Genomic DNA, 23,190 nt, shown 5'->3' on the forward strand with positions numbered 1-23,190 from the left:
TCATGGAAAGATAGAATTAAAACAAGTCTATTTTGGTAGAAATATTTTTTGAAATCTATGCTTTTTTATAGCATGCATTTTTTTTTGACAGGCAGAGTGGACAGTGAGAGAAAGAGACAGAGAGAAAGGTCCTCCTTTTGCCGTTGGTTCACCCTCCAATGGCCGGCGCGGCCGGCACGCTGCAGCCGGCACACCGCGCTGATCCGATGGCAGGAGCCAGGTGCTTCTCCTGGTCTCCCATGGGGTGCAGGGCCCAAGCACTGGGGCCATCCTCCACTGCACTCCCTGGCCACAGCAGAGAGCTGGCCTGGAAGAAGGGCAACTGGGGCAGAATCCGGAGCCCTGACCGGGACTAGAACCCAGTGTGCCGGCGCCGCAAGGCGGAGGATTAGCCTAGTGAGCTGCGGCGCCTGCCTATAGTACGCATTTTAGATCGTTTCTTGGCCTTTTGGTCAGGATCAAGTGTAGTATCTGTTCTTATCAGTATAATAGTATGTATTTTCTATGAACTTTTGTGGCGACCCCTCATATTAATCTTCATAACAACCTTATAGGAACATTATAAATATTAAACTTTAGAAATGAAAAATACTGAGGCACATATGCCTTGCCTAAGTCAAACATAAAGACAGTTCAAATATTTAAATTAAGAATCAGGCTTCATGTTTCTAAAACAGGCGGAAAAACCCTCAAGGATTGTGGAGTATTATGTACATTACTTAATCTAACCAATTTTGTGTTCAAAGATTAGGCTTTATGCATAAAAGATGGAAAAATTAAATGCAAAACCAGTCTATTCAAGGACATTCAGATTCATTACATAATTATCCTTGAAACTGCATAGCAGCTCTTAAGAAAAGTTTCCTTCTAATAGTTAGGAAAGAGCCCAAGTATATGTGCAAGCTCAGCATTTTAATGGTGTTCCTTTAAAAAAACAGTTTTTGCAAAACATTACATTATGTAGACAAATTCTTATGACTGTGTTATAAGTGATTTTTAAATTTACAAAGTATCACATCCAATCTGCTTACCATATAAACATTTTAATATGACCAATATCATTTTTATTCTTACAGTACATAACTTGCTGATCTAACATGGAAGATTCTTTTAATGTGTCAACAAATTCATAAAGTGCAGCTACAGTAATTTTAGAAATGCCATTAGCTCATTTCAGACCCTGATTATTATTGTGACAGTTTGAATTTTATGTTGTAAGCAATAGAAAACCATTGAAAAATAGAGACCTAAACTAACATAGCGACACTTTGGATATGAGTGGACAGGTTTGACACGTGTTGGGAAGTAGAACTGATAAGACCTAGGACACAGAACAGGAGACTGAGTTGAAGGAAGAAGATGTACGTGTTCTTTCCTAGGCACAATAACCCTGAATATAACAGCACTGTAGGAATCTGGAGGCAACCAAAGAATATCATGGAAACATTTGGTATATAGAAGCACATACAGTGCCTGGGGCTCATGACACAAGGTGGAGGTAAAATACTTGAAGGGAAGCAGATAGCTGTTTTGAAAAGTTTTCACAGGGTCAGCTCTATTGTTATAGAGGAACTTGTTCATCAGAAGACAGGTTTTACTATATCGATGTGACACAATTCATGGTAAAAACAGGAAATTCCTCTCAATTTCTTGCACCTGTCAGCTGTTAAATGTCCCTTTCACATTTACTGTCCTTCCTAGGCTACCATTTCTTTAATTTCTCTGTCAGCCTCGGATAGATAGTTAAATGATTGGATTTCTTAATGGCCATCATCTATCTAGTCTCCCCATTCCCCTCACATATTTCTAGTCTCTGCTGCATTCTTATCTTTGCTGCTATGATGAAACAAGCTAGTTATACTATACGTGCTGGCGTCATGACCGAAATATTATCTGGATTTCCCAAATCTGAAAACATTTTTGTCTTTTACTGTAAAAATAGAATACTGATTTCAAACACAACAGGTCACATTTTCTACCACAAATTATGCTTTTTATTTCCTTCCTTCTAATGTTAGTGCTATTATCTTTGTTGTGAAATGCCTTCTTCTCCTCATCTTCCTAAAGTATTTTGACTTAACTGGCATCGTGACATCATAGGTTAAGCTTCCACTTCCAATGCCAGCATCCCATACCGAAGCACCAGTTTGAGACCTGGCTGTTCCATTTCTGATCTAGCCTCCTATTAATGTGCCTGGGAAGACAGCACAAAGTGGCCCAAGTTCTTAGATGCTTGTCATTCATGTGGGAGACCAGGATGGAATTCTGGCTCCTGGCTTTGGGCTGGCCCAGACCTGATTGTTGTAGCCATCTGGGGCATGAACCAGTGGCTGGTCTCTTTCTGTCTATACTCTGTTTTCTGCCTTTCAAATAACTAATTAAATAAATAAATCTTTTTTTTTTTAAAGATTCCCTTCTCATCTTTCAGATTCATTACATAATTACCATTGAAATTGCATAGCAACTCTTTAAAAAACAGTTTTGCTTCTAATAGTTAAGGGAGAGTCCAAGTATATGTGCAAACTGAGCATTTTAATAGTGTTCCCTTAAAAATTATTTTTGTAAAGTATTACATCATTGAGACAAGTCCTTATGACTGTATTGTACATGATTTTATAAATGCACAAAGTATCACATCCAATCAGCTTCCTATATAAACATTTTAATATGATCAATATCATCTTTATTCTTGTCACCTCTTCCATGAAACCTTTGTTGGCTTTCCCTAGGCAGAATGAATTATTCTTCATCTGTGTGTTTGTAGCACCCTACACATTCATCTGAATACCTTAGGTTTCAGAAAACTGTCCCTTACATGGCCAATTTTCCAATTAATCTCTCTCTTCATTTGTCTCTCTCTCTCTCATTTTGTCTCATACACACATATAAACATACACACATAGAATTATATACCCAATTTAAGTTTTCAGAGCACCAAATTATTCAGGTAATTCATTCAGCTGGGTCAGAGATCAGTCTTGCTTTATTGCTGTTAATCCATCTGGGATCTATGAATTTTGAGTTTCAAGGAATCTTAGTCTTCATTAATAGCTTCAGTGCCAGATTTGTTTACTATCTATCTAGTTTCTGAGCCTTGCCTATATTATCACGTGTTATAATTCATTTCATGCACATGTATTTATAGCACAGCCAATCAATTCTCATTCATCTTCATATGTCGATTCTAAAAACTCTATTGGTTTATATGTCCATGTAAAATTTAAAAGGCACATCCTTAACATATAGCTTAATTCTTTTGCCCATGTCATGTTTTATAATTGTCTATATCAGAAGGCCGATGTCACTAAATTTCGCATATTTTTAAACTGCTCATTTGCCTCTACCCTTTCCTCAAAATAATGTTCAACATCTGCTCTATTCTGAGTGAATCAATAGGCAAATGGACAAAATAAAACTTGAATTGTAATAGAAATGATGTTCTGTTTTCATATAGAAAGACATGTTGCTATGGAAACTATTTTTCATTGTTTCTGTTCATAACAAAATCATTTCAACAATATAAGGTATTGGACATCATGGCTTTATGAGGAAAGGGGAAAATGTATGTTTTTGAAAGTCAGATATCAAGGTGAAAAAAGATGTGCTAGTTTACTCCTCTAACTAGTTAGCTTTCCTAGTTGGCATGGATATGCTTATGTTAAACAATTACATAAAGTTGTTATTTGGTAAAATAATCTAAAGAGACATTTCACCTTGAAGAACAATAGGATTTATTTGACTTTATCACTTAAATGTATTAGGAAAAAACTTAGAGAAAGATAATTTTATAATAAAAAAGAATTTAGAAATGATTACGTTATGGTTAGAGTATTAGTTTGGGTATTCCCCAAAGGCCTTTGTGTTAGAGGTCCTCAAAGACTTTGGTTAATGAGTAATGGATTACAGATAGAAACAATGCTATTACAGTGTCTGAAGTTGGACACTTTAGGAACTGATTCGATGGGGCCATTAGGATGGAACTCCCATGATTGAATCATGGTAGTTTTATAAAAAGAGGGAACATAGGCATAGATTAGCAGGTTCCCTGTCTCTCTGCTTCCTGCTTTACTATATGATCACTCCCCTGCCATTCTCCAGCCTCATCAGATGCCTGAAGCAGTTGGACATCCTGATCTAGGACTATAAACCACAGAAGTTGTAAACCAAAATAAGCTTCCTTTTTAAGTAGTTCCTCTCAAGCATTTGTTACAGTGACAAAAAACTCACTAATACAGAAAACTGGTGCAAAGGAGTAGTGTCGTTATTACTATCTGTAACTGAAGACATGGAGGAGAATTTGGAATTGGCTTACCAGAGAAGAATGGAAGAGTTTTAAGGATCTGGCTAGAGAAAGTTCAAAAAGCTGGAACAGTGTCATAGGTGATTCTGACAATGACTCAGAATACCAGAATGATGATGATAAAAATGGTACAGGCCATGCTGATGAAGTTTTTGATGGAAATGAGGATTCTATTGGGAATGTGAATACGGGTCATCTTTATTACATTATGACAAAAATACCTGTTCTGAATCTTTCTGAAAGACTAAACTTAAAGATATGTTCTCCCTGATCTGTGACAACTAACTGTGCACCTAAAAGGAAACCTGTTGAAGTGAAATGGACACTATGAGAAACAGTGACTTGATCAGCCCTTGTCATTACTGTTGATATACAATTTAATACTTCATCCTTTTTAGTATTTTTTTTTGTTCTACTTAATACCATTGGTTGAACTCTTTAATTAACACACAATTATTCTTAGGTATTTAAATTTAACTGAAAACTGATCCCTGTTAAATATAAGAGTTGGAATAAGAGAGGGAGGAGATGTACAGTTCAGCACATGCTCAATCAGACTTACCCCTAATGGTAGAGTTAGAAATGTGTCAGGGGATTCCAATTCAATCCCATCAAGATTGCATGTACCAATACCATCTCACTAGTCAGAGTGATCAGTTTCAGTTCATAATTGATCATAATGATAGGATTAAGAGTCAAAGGGATCACATACACAAGACTAGTCTCTGCTAATACTAACTTATAGAATTAAAAAAGAAAGAACAATCCAACATGGGACGTGGGATACACAGCAGACTCATAGAAAGGCAGATGTCCTATAACAGCACTCTGGCCTCAGAATCAGCCCTTAAGGCATTCGGATCTGGATAAAAAGCCCATGAGAGTATTTTAGGCATGGAAAGCCAAGACACTCTGGCAAAAAATGACCTAAATGAAAGATCTCTGTGAGTGAGATCCCAGCGGAAAGAACGGGCCATCAAAGAAAGAGGTACCTTTCTCTGAAGGGAGGAGAGAGCTTCCACTTTGACTATGACCTTGTCTAAATATCATCAGAGTTGGTGAATTCAAGAGGCTTCCACAGCCTTGGCAGCTCATGACAAGAGCCTCGGGTGATTACTGACGTCATAAATAAGAGTGTCAATGGTTAAATCAACAACAGGAGTCAATGTGCACATACTCCCCATGTAGGATCTCTGTCTTTAAGGTGTTGTACTATGTGAATTAACGGTATAACTAGTACTCAAACAGTACTTTATACTTTGTGTGTCTGTGTGGGTGCAAACTGTTGAAATCTTTACTTAGTATACACTAAATTGATCTTCTGTATATAAAGATAATTGAAAATGAATCGTGATGAAGAATGGGATGGGAGGGAGTAGGGGATGGGATGGTTGCGGGTGGGAGGGTGGTTTTTGGGGGAAAAAGCCGCTGTACCTTGGAAATTTATATTTATTAAATAAAAGTTAAAAAATATGGTGGATCAGTTTGCATGGCAGAGTTTCAATGCAGCAAAGCATTCAGACTGCTACGTGTTGTCAACTGCTTTTAGCAAGTTTTACAGACAGAATCAGTAGTGAAAAGGCACACAGCAGAAAGAGTTCAAAAATTCACCTTAGCTAGAGAAGAAGTAAAGCAAAAGTATATTTGGGCCAGAGTATGATTGAGACACTTCTTGCTAGAGATTAGCACAGGTGAAAGTGTGCTATGTCGTGATAGAAAAGAGAATTGAAGAAAGATCCTGAAAGGATTTCAGAGATTTTCAAGGCTGACCTTCCCATCACAAGCTTGGAGGCTTGGAAGGGAAAATTTTTTTTTTTTGTAAAATTACAGGGCACCATCAGAGAGCTAACCCAAGGCTGCCTCAGCATTTATTTCCCTGTGTTCATCTATCAAAGCACTTCGGGGCTGCGGCCAAGGTTCCAGAAGGACCAAGTGTGGGTTATGCTCATAGCAGTCTTTGGCATCATCCATATGAAGCTGGCTTTTTAAACATGTAGACTTCAAGAATTATCAAGTCATGGTGGCTTACACTGAAATTTCAAAGTGAGGCCTGATAGACTTGTGCTGAAGGGTTAAAGTCTTTGCATGAAGCTCCTGATGGGGTGATGACAGGTGGAACTACAGAAGCAAAAGCACATAAAGGTAGAGGTACAAGCATTGTGAGTCATCTGCCAAGGGAAGCTACAAGTGGTATTTCAGGCCCAGAAAAGTCATAACATTGGTGTGCGGTCTCAGGAGCAGCCATATGGGCAGAGAGCGAGAGAGCCATAGAGGCTTGGGGGCCTCTACCTAGATTTCAGAGAACATTTCAGAAAATTTGATGACCCAGATAGAAACTCCTTATTATGGCAATGCCAACCAGAAATGTGGGGCTGGAGTTGCCTCAGAGAATCACTACCAAAGCAATGCTTAGCAGAAGTGCAGAGATGAGACTCCAGTCTGTGAGACCTGAAGCATGGGCTGTGACCAGCAAAGTTATAAGGGTGGTGCTGCTGAAGCCCTTTGGAACTCTGGCCCCACCACATTGTATCAAGGATGCCAGATGTGGAACTTTAGGATTTATTGTTTGCCATCTGCTGAATTTTGTTCTTTCTTTGGTCTGACCAGTGCTTTATTTCTCTCTCTCTGCCCTTTTGGAAAGGAAACATAGACTGTGTTCCTTTCCTGTCACTATATCTTGGAAGTGTGTAGCTTGTTTTAGGTTGTACAGAACTCACAACTGGAGGAGTTTAATTCGAATATTAGATGAGATTCTAAACTATGTATCCCCAAAGATATCCAAAGTTTTTTTTTTTGTTAGCACTTAATGGGTTAATATTAATGGTTAATTAATTAAGGGTGGAAACCTAATGCAATTATGGTGTCAGAAAATGTGGCCTTCAGGAAGTGGTTGGAATTTGTTGCTACTGTTGTGCTCCCATGATTGAATCATGGACATTGGTAGAGACCACATAGGTATGGATGAGCAGGATACCTGTCTCTGTGCCTCCTGGATTGTCATGTGATGTTTCCATCACTGTCCTCCAACCTTACCAGATGCCTGAACTAATGGCAAGTCCAAACTTGCAATGTTAATTCACAAAACTGTAAGCTAAACTAAACTTTCTTCCTTCACAAATAGTACCTCTCAGTTACTTGTTATACTGTATGAAAAGCTGGCATACAAATTATAAAATATTGTATATATCTTTCTTTTGCCTGCATAGTCATAGTCAGGTCATTCAATACTAACTTCCTGAAAAAAACAAAAAAAAGTATTCATCTGTATTTTGCTGTGAGGTAGAAAAAAAAACTGTGGTAAGAAATTATTTTCTTTTTTAAAAAAGATTTATTGATTTATTTGAGAGGTAGATTTACAGATAGAGAGGCAGAGAGAGAGAGAGGTCTTCCATCCGCTGGTTCACTCCTCCAATGGTTGCAAGGCCAGAGCTGAGCTGGTCTGAAGCCAGGAGCTAGGAGCTTTTTCTGAGTCTCCCAAATGGGTGCAGGGGCCCAAGCACCTGGGCCATCCTTCACTGCTTTTCCAGGCCATTAGCAGAGAGCTGTTTTGGAACTGGAACAGCTGGAACACAAACTGGAGCCCATATAAGATGTCAGCGCCATAGGTGGAGGCTTAATCTACCACAGCACAGTGCCGGCCTTTGAACATTTTTTTAGAAAGCTTTTATTTAATGAATAAAATTTCATAGGTACAGCTTTAGGAATATAGTGTTTCTTCCCTCCACACCCGCCCTCCCACCCCCACTCCCATCCCATTTCCTACTCCCTCTCCCATCTCATTCTTCATTAAGATTCATTTTAATTCACTTAATATAAGTAGACCAACTCTATACTAAGTAAAGATTTTAACAATTTGCACCCACATACATACACAAAGTAAAAAGTACTGTTTGAGAACAAGTTTTGCAGTTAATTCTCATAACTCATTAAGGACAGAGGACCTACATGAGGAGCTGGTGCACAGTGACTCCCGTTGTTGATTTAACAATTAACACTTATTTATGACATCAGTGAGGCTCTTGTCATGAGCTGCCAAGGCTACGGAAGCCTTTTGAGTTCACAAACTCCGTCAGTGCTTAGACAGGGCCATAGTCAAAGTGGAAATTCTCTCTTCCCTTCAGAGAAAAGTACATAATTTGTTGATGGCCCCTTCTTTTCAATGGGGTCTCATTCACAGAGATCTTTCATGTGGAACATTTTTTGCCATGGCGTCTTGGCTTTCCATGCCTGAAATGCTCTCATGGGCTTTTCAGCAAGACCAGGATATCTTAAGGGCTGATTCTGAGGTCAGAGTGCTATTTAGGACATTTGTCATTCTATAAGTCGGCTGTGTGGCCTGCTTCCCATGTTGGAACATTCTCTCCTTTTTAATTCGATCTATTGTTATTACCAGATACTTGGTCTTATTTATGTGATCCCTTTGACACTTAATCCTATCCAAGTATCTGATTAATTCTATGTTAATTAAAGAGTTCAACCAATGGTATTAAGTAGTAAAAAATAATAATAAAATAAAATAATAAACTTTTCCTCAGCAGTTAAGATAAGGACTTTTCAAGTCATTGCTTCTCATAGTGTCTACTTCACTTCTGCAGGTTTCCTTTTAGGTGCTCTGTTAGTTATCACGGATCAGGGAGAACATATGGTATTTGTCCCTTTGGGACTGGCTTATTTCACTAAGTATAATGTTTTCCAGATTCATACAGTTTGAGGCAAATGACCAGATTTTGTTCTTTTTTTTAAGCCACTGTGTAACTGTGTAGTATTCCATAGAGTACACATCCCGTAATTTCTTTATGCAGTCTTACATTGATAGGCATTTAGGTTGATTCCATGTCTTAGCTATCGTGAATTCAGCTGCAATAAACATGGAGGTGCAGATGATTATTTTATTTGCTGATTTCATTTCCCTTGGTTAAATTCTGAGGTGTGGTATGGCTGGGTGGTATGGTAGGACTATATTCATATTTCTGAGGTATATCCAAACTGTTTCCCTTAGTGGTTTTACCAGTTTGCATTCCCACCAACAGTGTATTGGAGTACCTTTTCCCCCACATCCTCACCAGCATTTTTTGTTTGGTGATTTCTGTATGAAAGTCATTTTAACTTGGGTGAGGTAAAACCTCATTGTGGTTTTTACTTGCATTCCCCTGAAGGCTAGTGATCCTGAACATTTTTTCATGTGTCTGTTGGCCATTTGGATTTCCTCTTTTCCCATTTCTTGACTGGATTGTTTGTTTGTTGCTATTGCGTTTCTTGATCACTTTATATATTCTGGTTATTAATCCCTTATCAGTTGCATGGTTTGCCAACAATTTCTCCCAATCTGTCAGCTGCCTCTTTACTTTCCTGTTTCTTTTGCAGTACAGAAACTTCTCAATTTAATGTAATCCCACTTCTTTTTTTCTATTGGTTTTGAGTTTGGTTTATTGTTGTTTTTCTAGATCCTTGAGATGCATAGATATTTCACTTATTTGGTGCCTTTTCAGTTTCTTGATGTAGGCACCAACTGCTATAAACTTTCTATTAACATCGTTTTTGCTGTATCCCACAAATTTTGGTATGTTGTATTGGTGTCTTCTTTTGTTTCCAGAAATTTTTTGTTTTCTCTTCTGATTTCTTCTATGACCCACTGTTCATTCAGGAACATATTGTTCATTCTCATGTATTTGCATATGATATAGAGATTCTTGATTTGGTGATTTCTAGCTTCATTGCATTGTGGTCCGAGAAGATGCATGGTATGATTTATTTTTTTAATTTGCTGAGACTTCCTTTATGGCCTAGCATGTGGCACATGCTAGAAAATGTTCTATATACTGGAGAGAAAAATGTGGGGCTGGCGCTGTGGTGCAGTGGGTTAAAGTCCTGGCCTGAAGCGCTGGCATCCCATATGGGCGGAAGTTCTAGTCCCAGCTGCTCCTCTTCCAACCCAGCTCTCTGCTATGGCCTGGGATAGCAGTAGAAGATGGCCCAAGTTCTTGGGCCCCTGCCCCCACATGGGAGACCCGGAAGAAGCTCCTGGCTCCTTGCTTGGATTGGCACAGCTCTGGCTGTGACAGTCGTATGGGGAGTGAACCAGCAGGTGGAAGACCTCTCTCTTTGTCTCTACCTCTCTCTGTAACTCTGTCTTCCAAATAAATAAAATAAATCTTTAAAAAAAAGAAAAGAAAAATGTGTACTCCATGGCTGTAGGGTGGAAGGTTCTGTAGATATCTGCTAGGTCTGTTTGGTCTATGGTATTGATTAACTCTGTTGTTTCCTTGTTGACTTTTCTGTCTGGTTGATCTGTCCATTGCTGAAATTTGGGTATTGAAGTCCTCTGTTACTATTGTATTTGAGTCTATATCTCCTTTTAAATCCATTACCACTGCTTTTAAATAGCCATGTGCTCTGTAATTAGGTGATTATACATTCTTAATAGCCACATATTCCTGTTGAATTGATCCTTTAATCATTATATAGTGTCCTTCTTTGTCTCTTTTAATTGTTTTTGTGTTAAAGTCTAGTTTGTTTGATATTAGGATGACCACACCTGCTCTTTTTTGGTGTCTGTTAGCATGGATTATCTTTTTTCATCCCTCACTTTCACTCTGCATGCATCTTTGTTGGTAAAATGTGTTTCTTATAGGCAGCAAATAGATGGGTTTTCTTTTTAATCCATTTAGCCAGTCTGTGTCTTTTAACTGGGGAGTTGAGAACATTTACACTCAGCATGACTATTGTTAAGTATCAACTTTGCCCTGCCACATTTCCATAAATAGTTCTGTTTATGTATTTTGAATTTCATTTGTACTTTAGCTGAGTCATTTTCTGCGTTCATCTACTTTTGTAGTGATTATCCTGATTCTATGTTTCTGTGTGTAAGACATCCTTGAGTTTCTCTTGTAGGGCTGGGTGACTAGTTATGAATTCTTTCAATTTTGTTTGTTGTGGAAGATGCTTATTTCTCCCTCATTCATAAATGAGAGTTTTGCAGACTATAGTAATCTGGGTTGACCATTTTTTTTCCCTTAGGACTTGGAGTATGTCTCGCCATAATCCTTGCCTGTAGGGTTTGTGATGTGAAGTCTGGAGTGAGTCTAATTTGGTTTCCTCTGAATGTGATTTTTTGTTTACTCGTGTGCATTTTAAAATCTTTTCTTAATGTGTTACTGAGGAGAGTTTTGCTATAATATATCAATGTAAAATCTTTTCTGGTCATGTCTGTTGGGAGTTCTGAATGTCTTGAATGTCTCTTTCTTTCTCCAGATTGGGGAAATTCTCTGTTATTATTTCATTAAGAAGGTCTTCCCATCCCTTCTCTCTTTCCATGCCTTCCAGAATTCCTAGGGTCCATTTGTTGGGTTGTTTGATAGAACCCTGTAGATCTCCAACCATATTTTTAAATTTTAATTTCTTCCTCTTGTGTTTGTTCTGACTGTATTATTTTGATATTTTTCTTCTAGTTCTGATATTCTTTCTTCTGTCTCACTTACTCTATTGCTAAGACTTTCCATTGCATTTTTTATTTGATTTTTTGAATTCTTCATGTCTAGTATTTCATTCTGTCTTCTGCTTCATAGCTCAGAAACTTGGGAACACTTTTCATTTATATTGTGAATTTGTTTCTGATTGCTTCTAAGTAATCTGACAATTAATTTTCTGAATTCTGTTTCTGGCATATCCTCGATCCTTTCTTCTTCAGCTTCTATTATTGAAGAATTGTCATGCTCTTTTTGGGGGTTCATATTGTCTTCCTCATTCTTATTAAGTTTTTTGCCTTTATTTTTTGGCATTTTGGATTGCTTTTCTCTTTAATATGGGTTTTGATGCTTGTAATGAAAGTTCCCTCTGTTGTGAGCTACTATATGTCTCTGTGTTGCAAGTGGAGGCACACAGCCCTGCTTCTGAGAGCCCTGCTCGCTTCTTGATCCTAATGGGGCAGGTATGAGAGCTCTGTTGCACCTAGCGCCGCCTACTGGGGGCTGGGATCACTTCTCAATGGTGCATGAAACAATCTCAAGATTTCAATATTTAGGACTTCTTGTTTTACAGCTTGCATGGTGGGGGAGAAATTACTCTGAAATGTGATTCTCATTCCCAGGAGGGGGGTGTTGTGAAGTGGCCCCCACATTTGATGGTCGTGTGCTCAGGTGGCAAATGAGGTAGCCACCTGCTTAAGTTCAAGGATGTAAACAAACAATATGGCTTCTCCCAGCCAGCCACAGGTCCATTTGGGGAGAAGGGGAGACACAGATAGACAAGGATGTGCCCAGCCACTCTGTTTGTTCCCCAATTCTTCCCACTTAGAACTTCAAACCGAGTTCGCCAGGCTCCTCACCCACTGCTACCCGCAGCTTTATGGATTCACAGGCTCATGTCTCATCTAGTCTGCCAGGGGAGGGATGACGTCAGTCTCCTCGTTCAGCTTCTCCACCATGCCGCCACCACACCTCCGACACTTCCCTTTCTTTTTTGCTCCCTCAGCATGGACCTGCATAGTCTTTGTTGGACTCCTTGGCTTCTCTGCATAAAATTCTCATGGCTCTGTCACCAGCTTGTATCCCCTTTCCTTATTAACTATCTATTTTGTCCTGTGTTTCTTCTAATGTCCTGTTGCTGTACTGCCATCTTGGCGCCTCCCCTCATAACGCCGAAATTATTTTCAATGTTCCTGTATATCTTACAGAGCCTACTCTCTTATTGTTACTAATAGTATCCATTACCTTGGAGTCAGTTCTCCTTGCCTTATGATTCAATATGTTCTCCAAATTCATTTAGTTATCACTGTTTTCCTAGACATGTAATAATCCTGGATATAAGTTATAGGATAAAGAGGATCTGGATAATTTGGTCTGTACACAGGACAACAAAATCCACTTTAAAGAGACTAAAGTCATACTTATTGATATGTTTTTACATAAACCAAAAGTTTCTGAAAGTGATAAAAACAATCTCTAATTCTACAAAAACTCGGTGCTGAAAATGTATGAAGCTGTGTGTAAAGAACCACAGTGTTGGATAAAAGTGGAATCAAATGAATGGTCCTGGTACTCTGAGGATAAAAATGTATCATGTATACATAATTAATTCAGACTATTTTGCATAACACAATACCTGGTGTACTAAACCACCTTTGCCTGACACACTCTGAGCCAGGTAGGCAGTCTCTTTGCCTGGTATTTTAATTTATTTATATTTTAATTGATAATTAAAATTGTATGTTTATGTATTTATCATATGCAATATGATATTATGATATACATTTACATGTTACGTGATGGGTAAATCCAGCTCGTTAGTATATGCATTACCTCACACATATTTATCATTTTTATTGGTGGGAATGCTTAAAATGTATTCTCTTGGCAATTGAATATATCTATTCAATATATTCACTGTAGTCTCATGATATACAATAGAACTCTTTAATTTACTCTTCCAGATTAATTGAAATTTTATGTTCTCTGACAGCTATCTTCCCAATCACTCTAGCTCCAAGTCGCTTGTAACCACCATTTTAATCTTTTTCTATGAGTTCAAATTTTAACGTTCCACATCATTTTAGTGAGATCATGTCCTGGTTGTCTTTCTGTGTCTGACTTATTTCACTTATTGTCATCTGGGTTCATCCACATTGTTGTAAATGACAGGATATCTTTCTTTTTAAATAATACATTATGAATATATAACATTGTTTATGCATTTATCTATTGATGGACAGTTAGATTGATTCCATACCTTGACTATTGTGAATAATGCTGCAATGAACATGGGAGTGCAGATATATCTTTGACATACTGATTTCATATCCTTTGGCTATATGCCCAGTAGTGGCATTGGTGGATCATATGATAGTTGTATTTTTAATTTTGTGAGAAACTTTCATACTCTCTTCCATACAATTATATTAATTTACATTCCCAAAAGTTGTGTGCAATGATTCCCTTTTCTCCACATTCATGGCAACACTGGTTACCTTTTTGATAATTTCCATGTAACAGCTGTAAGGTGGTATCCCATTCTTGTTTCAATTTGCATTTCCCTGATGATTAGTGATGTTGAGCATTTGTTCACATACTTGCTGACCATTCATTTCTCTTCTTTTGAGACATGTCTGTATAAGACTTTTGCCCATCTTTAAAATCAAGTGTTGTTATTGTGTTTTTTTTTTTTCAGTTAGGGTTGAGTTCTCTACACATTCTTTTAAAGATTTTATTTATTTATTTATTTGAGAGGTAGAGTTACAGACAGTGAGAGGGAGAGACAGATAGAAAGGTCTTCCTTCTGTTGGTTCAACTCCCCAATGGCTGCCACGACCAGAGCTGCGCCTATCTGAAGCCAGGAGCCAGGAGCTTCTTCCAGGTCTCCCTTGCTGGTGCAGGTGCCCAAGGCCTTGGACTATCTTCTACTGCTTTCCCAGGCCATAGCAGAGAGCTGGATCAGAAGAGGAGCAGCCAAGACTAGAACTGGTGCCCATATGGGATACTGGTGCCGCAGGCAGAAGATTAACCTAATGCACCACAGCGCCAGCCCCTCTACACATTTTTAATATTAACCTTTAGTCAGATATATGGTTTGCAGATATATTCTTTCATTCCATAGGTTATGTCTTCACTCAGTTGACTGTTTCATTTGCTATATAGAAGCTTCATAGCTTGATGTAATATCATTTGTCTGTTGTTCTTGTCTATGTTTTAGAGTCTTAAAAATTGTTGCCTATCCCAGAGCATTGAAATATTTTCCCTATTTTCTTCTAGTATTTCCATAGATTTGGATCTCACAGTTAGGAATTTGATCTACTTCAAGTTGATTTTTGTATAGTATGAGAGTTGGGGTCTTGTTTCCATCTTCTGAGTAGGAAAATTCAATTTTTCAGACACCATTTTTTTTAAGAGACTGTCCATTCTCCAGGGTATATTTTTGGCAGCTTTGTGAAAGATAAGTTGACTGTAGATGTGTGTGTTTATTTCTTGGTTTCTATTATGTTCCATTGGTCTATGTGTTTGATTTGATGCTAATATCATGGTCTTTTGGTTACAGTAGCTCTGTAGTATATCTTGAATTCTCATACTGTGAGGCCTCCAGATTTGTTTTTTTCTGTTTTTGATTCCTCTGGCTAAACAGATCTTTTATGTTTTAATATAAATTATAGGGTTGCTCTTTCAAGATCTGTGAATAATATCATTGCTCCCTTGATGGAGAGTGTGTGAATCTGTAAGTTACTTTGGAAAGTATGGACATTCTAATAATATTAATTCTTCCAATCTATGGAAATTGGAAATCTTCTCTCTTTTTTTGTTGTTTCATGTTCAATTTCTTTCATTAGTGGTTTGTAATTTTCAGTGTAGAAGGATTCCACATCCTTTTGTTAAATTTTCTCCAAAGCGTTTTTATTTTCAGGGGTGGATAACTGTTGTGTATGGGGTTGCTCCTATAAGCCCTTTATCAAAAAAAGAACTGTTTTCTTGCTATACTACTTAGTTTATTCAAGGTTTTTATCATACATGGATGTTGTTGTTTTCTGAGTGATTTTATGCATTTATTGAGATTATCATGTGATTCTTAGCCCTTCATTCAAGCTTTGAATCCAATTTGAGTTTATTTTTGCAGGTAATATAGAAAATCAATTTCCTTCTTTCTGTCTGTGGATATCAAGTTTATGCAGAATCATTTATTTAAGATAAAGTCTTTTCTACCTTGTTTATTCTTAGGAACTTTTATTGAAAGTCAATACACCATAAATGTGTAGATTTATTTCTGAACATTCTATTCTATTTCATTGTTCTATGTGTCTACTTGTATGCCAGTACAATGCTATTTTGACTAATGTAGCTTTGTAGTACATTTTGAAGTCAAGTAATGTAATACCTCAAGCACTGTTTCAATTAAGATTCCTTTTACTATTTGAGATTTTTGTGATTCCATACAAACTTGAGGACAGTTTGTTTCACTTCTGTGATAAATGTCACTGGAATTTTGATAGGCATTGAATTGAAAGTGTAGTTCACTTTGGGAAGTATTGGCATTTTAGCCATATTAGTTCTTCTAATCCACAAACACAGGATATATTTTCATTTATTTGTACCTTCTTCAGCTTTTTTTATGAGTATTTTGTGTTTTTCACTATGTACATTTTTTACCACTAAATTAAATTTATCATTATGCATATCTTTTTATTGATGTCCTTAATTTTGGGGGAATACTTTCCTGTTTTCTCTGTCAGTGCTGTCAATGTTTTCCTCTAGCTCTTTCTCCATGATTTCTTTTATCCCTGGAAAACATTTAAGGGAATTGATTTAATTTTTTTAACTTTTATTTAATAAATATAAATTTTGAAAATACAGCTTTTGGATTATAGTGGCATTTCCCCCCATAACCTCCCTCCCCCCCACAACCATCCCATCTCCCACTCCCTCTCCCATCCCATTCTTCATCACGATTAATTTTCAATTATCTTCATAAACAGATCAACTTAGTATATACTAAGTAAAGATTTCAACAGTTTTCACCCACACAGAAACACGAAGTATAAAGTACTGTTTGAGTAGTAGTTTTACTGTTAATTTGCATAGTATAATGCATTAAGGACAGAGATCCTACATGGAGAGTAAGTGTACAGTGACTCCTGTTGTTGATTTAACCATTGACACTCTTATTTATGACGTCAGTAATCACCTGAGATTCTTGATATGGTAAATTCAATGCCAGCCTCATCAGTGATGGCTTCAGTCTATTTGCTTTTTTCCTGTAAGTGAATCATACATTCTTGTTACTTTGTTTAGCTCTTTTTTTTAAGAACTTGGTGTTTTGATTATTATAATTCATTAACTCTGGAAGATAAATTTTCATTCCATTTTGAGGTTTGTGTTTGTTGCCTGCCTTGGATTGCAATTATCCCTTTCTAAATGAAATTTCTTAAGTATTTTTAAAGATTGCATTTCTTGTTATGTGCTATCACTGAAATTTGCATTTAATTAACTCAGTGGTAAGACAATGACCTAGCAGAGATTTCCTGAAGTATGTGGTGGCAGAAAGAAAAATAAATATAAGAAACAGACAAACAAAAACAAATGCTGCCATACTTTTCAGATTGTCCTTGAGATACAAGAATCCTTTTACACTTAGCCAACCCTATCATAGATTTCTGATCCACTTTTCTTTTATCCTCAGGTTGGAATACAATTTGATCTTTATTATTATCTTATATATAATTTTCATTGTACAACATTAGTTTACCTGATTTTGATGTGTCATAATTTGATTATGTCCTTGTCTAATATCTGAGAATGTAAGATGATATATCATAGCTAGTCTGTGTGTCAGAAATTGGTATAACATCCTTCTACGGATATACCAGTAAAAAACTGATAAAGGTCTGTATTAGTTTTCTAATGTTGCTGAAATAAATTTCCACATACCTATCAATTTAAGCAACACATATTATCTTATAGTCTTATATATCATAAGTATAATGTGGTCCTCTTAGGATAAAATCAAAGTTCTGGCACAGCCATATTCCTTTCTAAATATTCCAGGGAAAATCCATTTCTTTGATTTTTCTAGAATTTAGAGGTCTCCCACATTACTTGGGTCATGGCCTGCTTTCATAACCCTGATAGCCAGCAACTTGGTATCTCTCTTCTTTGGCCATTGCATCCCATTTTGGTCACAGTCACAAAAGTTTTTAGTACTCATATGACTAGACTGGTTCTAACTAAGCCTAGATAATCTTCCCATCTCAAGGTTGATTGCATCAGTTACATTTACAAGGTCCCTTTTGCTGTATAAGTGAATGTGTAGTGCCCTCACTATGATTTTCTTGTCTTTCTAACCCACACCGATTATCCCCTAAGCAGCTTGACTTAGATGGAATTTGGTGGCTTTGTTTTTGTGTTTTGTGTGGCTTTATTTCCTCTCCTCTCCTCTCCTCTCCTCTCCTCTCCTCTCCTCTCCTCTCCTCTCCTCTCCTCTCCTCTCCTCTCCTTTCCTTTCCTTTCTTTTTGCCTGGTGGCAGAACCTTTCATGTAACTGCTAAATCTTTTGAAGAGAGATACTTGATAATAGTCTACTACTCTTCTTCCCTGTCAGTTTAATTCAACAATGCTGTTTATGAAATTTTCTACTGTACATACTTAATTTTTACCTTCCTTGTTAATAGTTTTTCATTAGATGGCTAGAAACATAGCTCATTTTATACCAATTGAATTCTACATTTTTTTCATAGAGGCACTGCCAATTTTATATACTGGTTTTTTAAAAATAAAAGTAAATATTAGTTTCCCATATCTAATTTTAAATTAATTATGTATTTATTTATTAATTTATTGGAAAGATAGAATGAGAGAGCCAGAGGCAGACACAGAGAGACCGTCCATCCACTGGTTCATTTCCCAAATGCCTGCAACAGCCTGGGCAACCCAAACTGAATCCAGGGGCTCAGAGCTCACTTAATCTTAAATTTAAAAGTAAAAATTGTGACAATGAATGAATTATACACAAAAAATCAAAGACCATGTAGACAACTTATTAAATTTATTTTTCCACCTTTTTAATCAATAATCCTTTCCAGGTTTCAAGTGAATTGAAAATTAAGATGCTTTGAGTTTAACATCTACATTATAAATTCTAGGGATAAATTTTTTATCTCAAATATTCTTTCTCAAGTTATGAAGATAATCTGGATAACAAGTTTTAAAAGTCAAAAACATGGTCAAAAAATCTTGTGTAGAATGTAATTACCCATGCAGTTAACATGGCACCAAAAAACACAAAATAGATATCTATATGTCTATTGTTGTAAATATACTTGTTTTTATTTTCTTATCATCATTGACTGAATGTTTGTGTTTCTCCCAAACTCATATCTTGAAATCTAATCTTTAATACGATGCTATCAGGAGGTGAGACTTTAGGAGCTAATTAGGTCATGAGAGTACAGCCCTGTGCACTCCTTTCATCTAAAAAATATAGAAACGTAGCTTTTAAGCAGCAGAAATTTATCTTACTCCACTGGAGGTTCAGAAGATCAAGTTCATAGCAATCACAGATGCAATGTCTGACTAGGGCCCACTTCCTCATAAACATTAGTCTTTTCTAAGTCCTTGCATGGCAGAAAGGCAAAGGCAGCTTTCTGGAACCACTTTTATGAGGGCTCTAATCCCATTCATGAGGGCTTTACCTCCCAAATGTTCCAGGTCCTAATACCATCACACTTGTGATTAATGATTAACATACAAATCCGAAGTGGTCACATTCAGACCATAGTAAACCCTCATGGTGGGATTAGTGCCCTTATAAGAAGAGCCATAAGAGAAATTGCTTCCACTCTGTGTGTTTTCCACCATGTGAGGACACAGCAAGAAAATATCCATCTCATTAGTAACTGGATCTACTGGAACCTTGATCTTGGACTTCCCAGCTTCAGGAGATGTGAGAAATATGTCTATTGTTTAAATCACCCAGTGAGTTTGCCATACCACCCTGAACCAAGATACTTCATTCTTCATTTTTAATAATATTTTGGATTCAGACTCAGAAAATTACTTATTTTGAAGAAGTTTCTGTTTCTATAATTTCAGTCATTTATTACTTACCTAATGAGCTTAATTAAAAAAATTGACATACAATTTAAAATAGATACCCGTCAGTGCAATTATAAACTTCTTTTTTGAAGGAGTTCAGTTCATATTGTCAGTTTAAGGAAGGTTAGAACATATAATATGCAAATAATTTGCCACAGAGAAAATTAGTGTATGATTTAGTGAGAATGAAATAATCTGGATCTGCAGTCATGACCATACCAAAATGTCTGCCTGTGTAATTTCTAAAATGCTCTCACTTATTACCAGTATTAACCTTCTAGATCTTTAAATAGAAGTGCTGCCAGTACTCAACCACTTCTGCCATCTTGGTTTAGTTTGTCAATAAAATGCTACCTGTTGACAAATATCAAGTTAAATATTCTGTGAAAAGGGAACTGTGGTATAGCAGTCATGCAAGCTTGGGTCTCAGAAGGTTTTTTAGAGATCAATGAGGCCACATATATTAAAGCCTTTTTAAAGCTGAAGATCCTATTCATCAAACCAAATATCCCACAGATGTCAATATGTTAAAGTGAAGATATCTGAGTTGTTTGATCTGATTGATTAATTATTGAGCAGCTACAAGTGACAGGTGGTATGCTAAACACTTTCCAAATGCCATTTCATTTCATCTTACAATGTTCTAGTGAGTTAAGCACTATTATTTGAGGAAACTGAAGTTAAACAAATACTCTGAGTCAACTCAATAGCATTTATTTCCTCCATTGTTATGTGTTTTATTACACACTGATATCAGTTCCCAAAGAACTGTATAAAGGACTTTACTGTACATATCACAAAAAGAAGGCTTAAAATATTCCTCCATGATTTGCAGGAAGATTAGCCCTTTTGGACTGGAACATTCTTGGCTTGAGAAAGTCTGAAACTGATAAGAAAAAAAAAATGGTCTAGGCAACCTCATGGAAACAGCTGGCAATACTATTGCTAATGAATTCAAAGCTATGGGTATATGTCTTTGTGTATGTATGCACCTTAGCTGATCTTTACCATATTTTATAATCTCTTTACGTCATGAAAGTCTTATGGAGACCAATTGTCTCTCCCCTCATATATGCATGTAATAGCTCAGGAAGAAAATTGGGCTGATCCGTGTTCATTTTCTCTATTTTGTTTCTTGAGGTTTCAGAATATTGTTACCATTTGAATAATTTGAGAAAAACTTACAATATAACCATCATTCTCCTTGAGGATGGCACAGAGTCATGTTAAAAAAAAATAGGTTCATTTAAAAGAGTATTCCTTCCTACAGAAAGTTTGAAATATATTGTCATTTATACAAGATGATAAAAAAGAGTAGGCTGTGGAATGGGTAGTGAGACACTGGTTAAGATGCTCACATCACACACTGGAGTGCTTGGGTTTGCTTCCTGAACCTGTCTCTTGAATCCAAGTTCCTGTTACTTCAGACCCTGGCAGGCAATGGTGATGATTCAAGTAATTGGGTTCCTGTCACCTGCATTGTTGTCCTGGATCGTGTCATGGGTTCCTAGCTTCAGTCCTGGCTCAGCCCCAGCTATAGCAGGTATTTGAGGAGTGAATGAACCAGTGGATGGGAGGGCACTTGCTCTCTCTCTTTCTCTCTCACACTCTCTTTCAAATAAATAAATAATTAATTATTAATTAATTAAACATGAAAGAGTTCTGTAGGGACTCCCTCATCCCTAGATAAATCTCCACATCTAAATGTGATTATGCCTTAAATTCTACCATTAGAGATTTAGTCATTCTAGGAATTTTCTTCTTGTATCACTTTGAATGTGTAAGTGAATCTGATAATTAAATGCTATTTGTTTATTATCTTTTGTCCTGATAGTACTAAAATCAAAGAGAAAAACACAGAATGAGGTTAGGGATACCAAAGATATAGTGTTTTTATTATAAGTTTTAATTTTTATTTTTAAGCATTTAATTTCAGATTAGCTTTAAATTTACAAAAGCAGAATTATGAAGTAGTGTAATGAGTTCCCATATATCCCACATAAAGCTTCCACTGTTACTAACATCTCATATTTGTATAGTATATTTGTCATAATCTATAAACCACAGCCAGCTCCCCCTATTATTAGTATTATATGTTTATCACAATTGATGAGCCACATAAAGCTCCCTCTATTTTTTTAAACTGTAGCTTATTTGTTATCTTCTTGACCTATTTGATCCCATGTTCATGGCAATTTTTATTTCATTATTCTCATTGTGTGTGATATGTATCTTTTATTCCTATACATACTTTTTCTGCCCAGTTAAAACAAGGATGACTAGATCTTCTGTTCCTGCTCATAAAGTAAATTTAGAAAACAAAGATATATCCCAAACTACAACTATTAGAATTTTCTAGAGTCAACCGTTTCTTTGACAAAATATTTTACTTTTTCCAAAAAGTATCTAGTGAACTTGTATTCACTTAAAGAAAAACAGTTTAAGAAATTGAATTCCAACCAAATCAAATACGGATTTAATTAAACATAAATGATACAGTAGCGTATTTTCTTACAGTCTGAACACTTATGAAGATCTTGAGTTTGATGATTAAAAATACTTTTCAATTATTTTTTCTTAATGTGGTTTAATGATGAAGACTTTTCTGGAGAGGTTTTTTAATGGTTGATTGCACAATAATTGGATCCATTGTGTAAATGAACAAATTTGATTATAACAACAAGTACACATTTTGAAAAGTTACAAATAAGGGACACATTTTCAAGATATCTAGTGTAGTTTTAAAAGATTATTTTTCTTATTAACCCATTATATTCTTAGAAATAAAGACATTATAAAAATGTAAATTGGGGGAGGGCCAGATGATGTGGCACAATGGATTAAGTCACTGCTTGGGATACCCACATCCCATACTGGAGTGCAGGTTACTCTTGGCTAGTCTGCTTCTGAACCAGCTCCCAACTAATGTACTTGGGAAGCAGGGGATGATGGCTCAAGTACTTGAGTTCCTGCCATCTGCATGGGAAACCCAGATGGAGTTCCTGGCTCCTGCATTTGTTCTGTTCCAGCTCTTGCTGTTGTGGCCATTGGGGAGTGAATCAGTAGGTGGATGATCTCCTTTCTCTCTCCCTTTCTATTTTTTGATTAAAAAAGATTTATTTATTTATTTGAAAGAGTTACAGAGAGGGAAAGTCAGGGAGAGGGAGAGATCATCCATCTACAGGTTCACTCCCCAAATGACTGCAATCACTGGGGCTGGGCCAGTATGCAGCCAGGAACTTGGAACTCCATCTGAATCTCTCATAGGGGTGGCAGGGCCCCAAACACTCATGCCATTTTCTGATGCTCTCTCAGGTTCGTTAG

The 23,190-nt window shown here is 36.7% G+C and overlaps 1 pseudogene; it reads left to right on the plus strand.

Annotated features, from left to right (window-relative positions):
• Window positions 1-432: 432 nt before the first annotated feature.
• Window positions 433-527, plus strand: LOC127485080 (U2 spliceosomal RNA; annotated as a pseudogene).
• The last annotated feature ends 22,663 nt before the right edge of the window (window positions 528-23,190 follow it).

Source organism: Oryctolagus cuniculus, chromosome X (assembly GCF_051225735.1).
Source record: "Oryctolagus cuniculus isolate XC-2025 breed Fujian yellow rabbit chromosome X, ASM5122573v1, whole genome shotgun sequence".
NCBI classification, from domain to species: Eukaryota; Metazoa; Chordata; class Mammalia; order Lagomorpha; family Leporidae; genus Oryctolagus; species Oryctolagus cuniculus.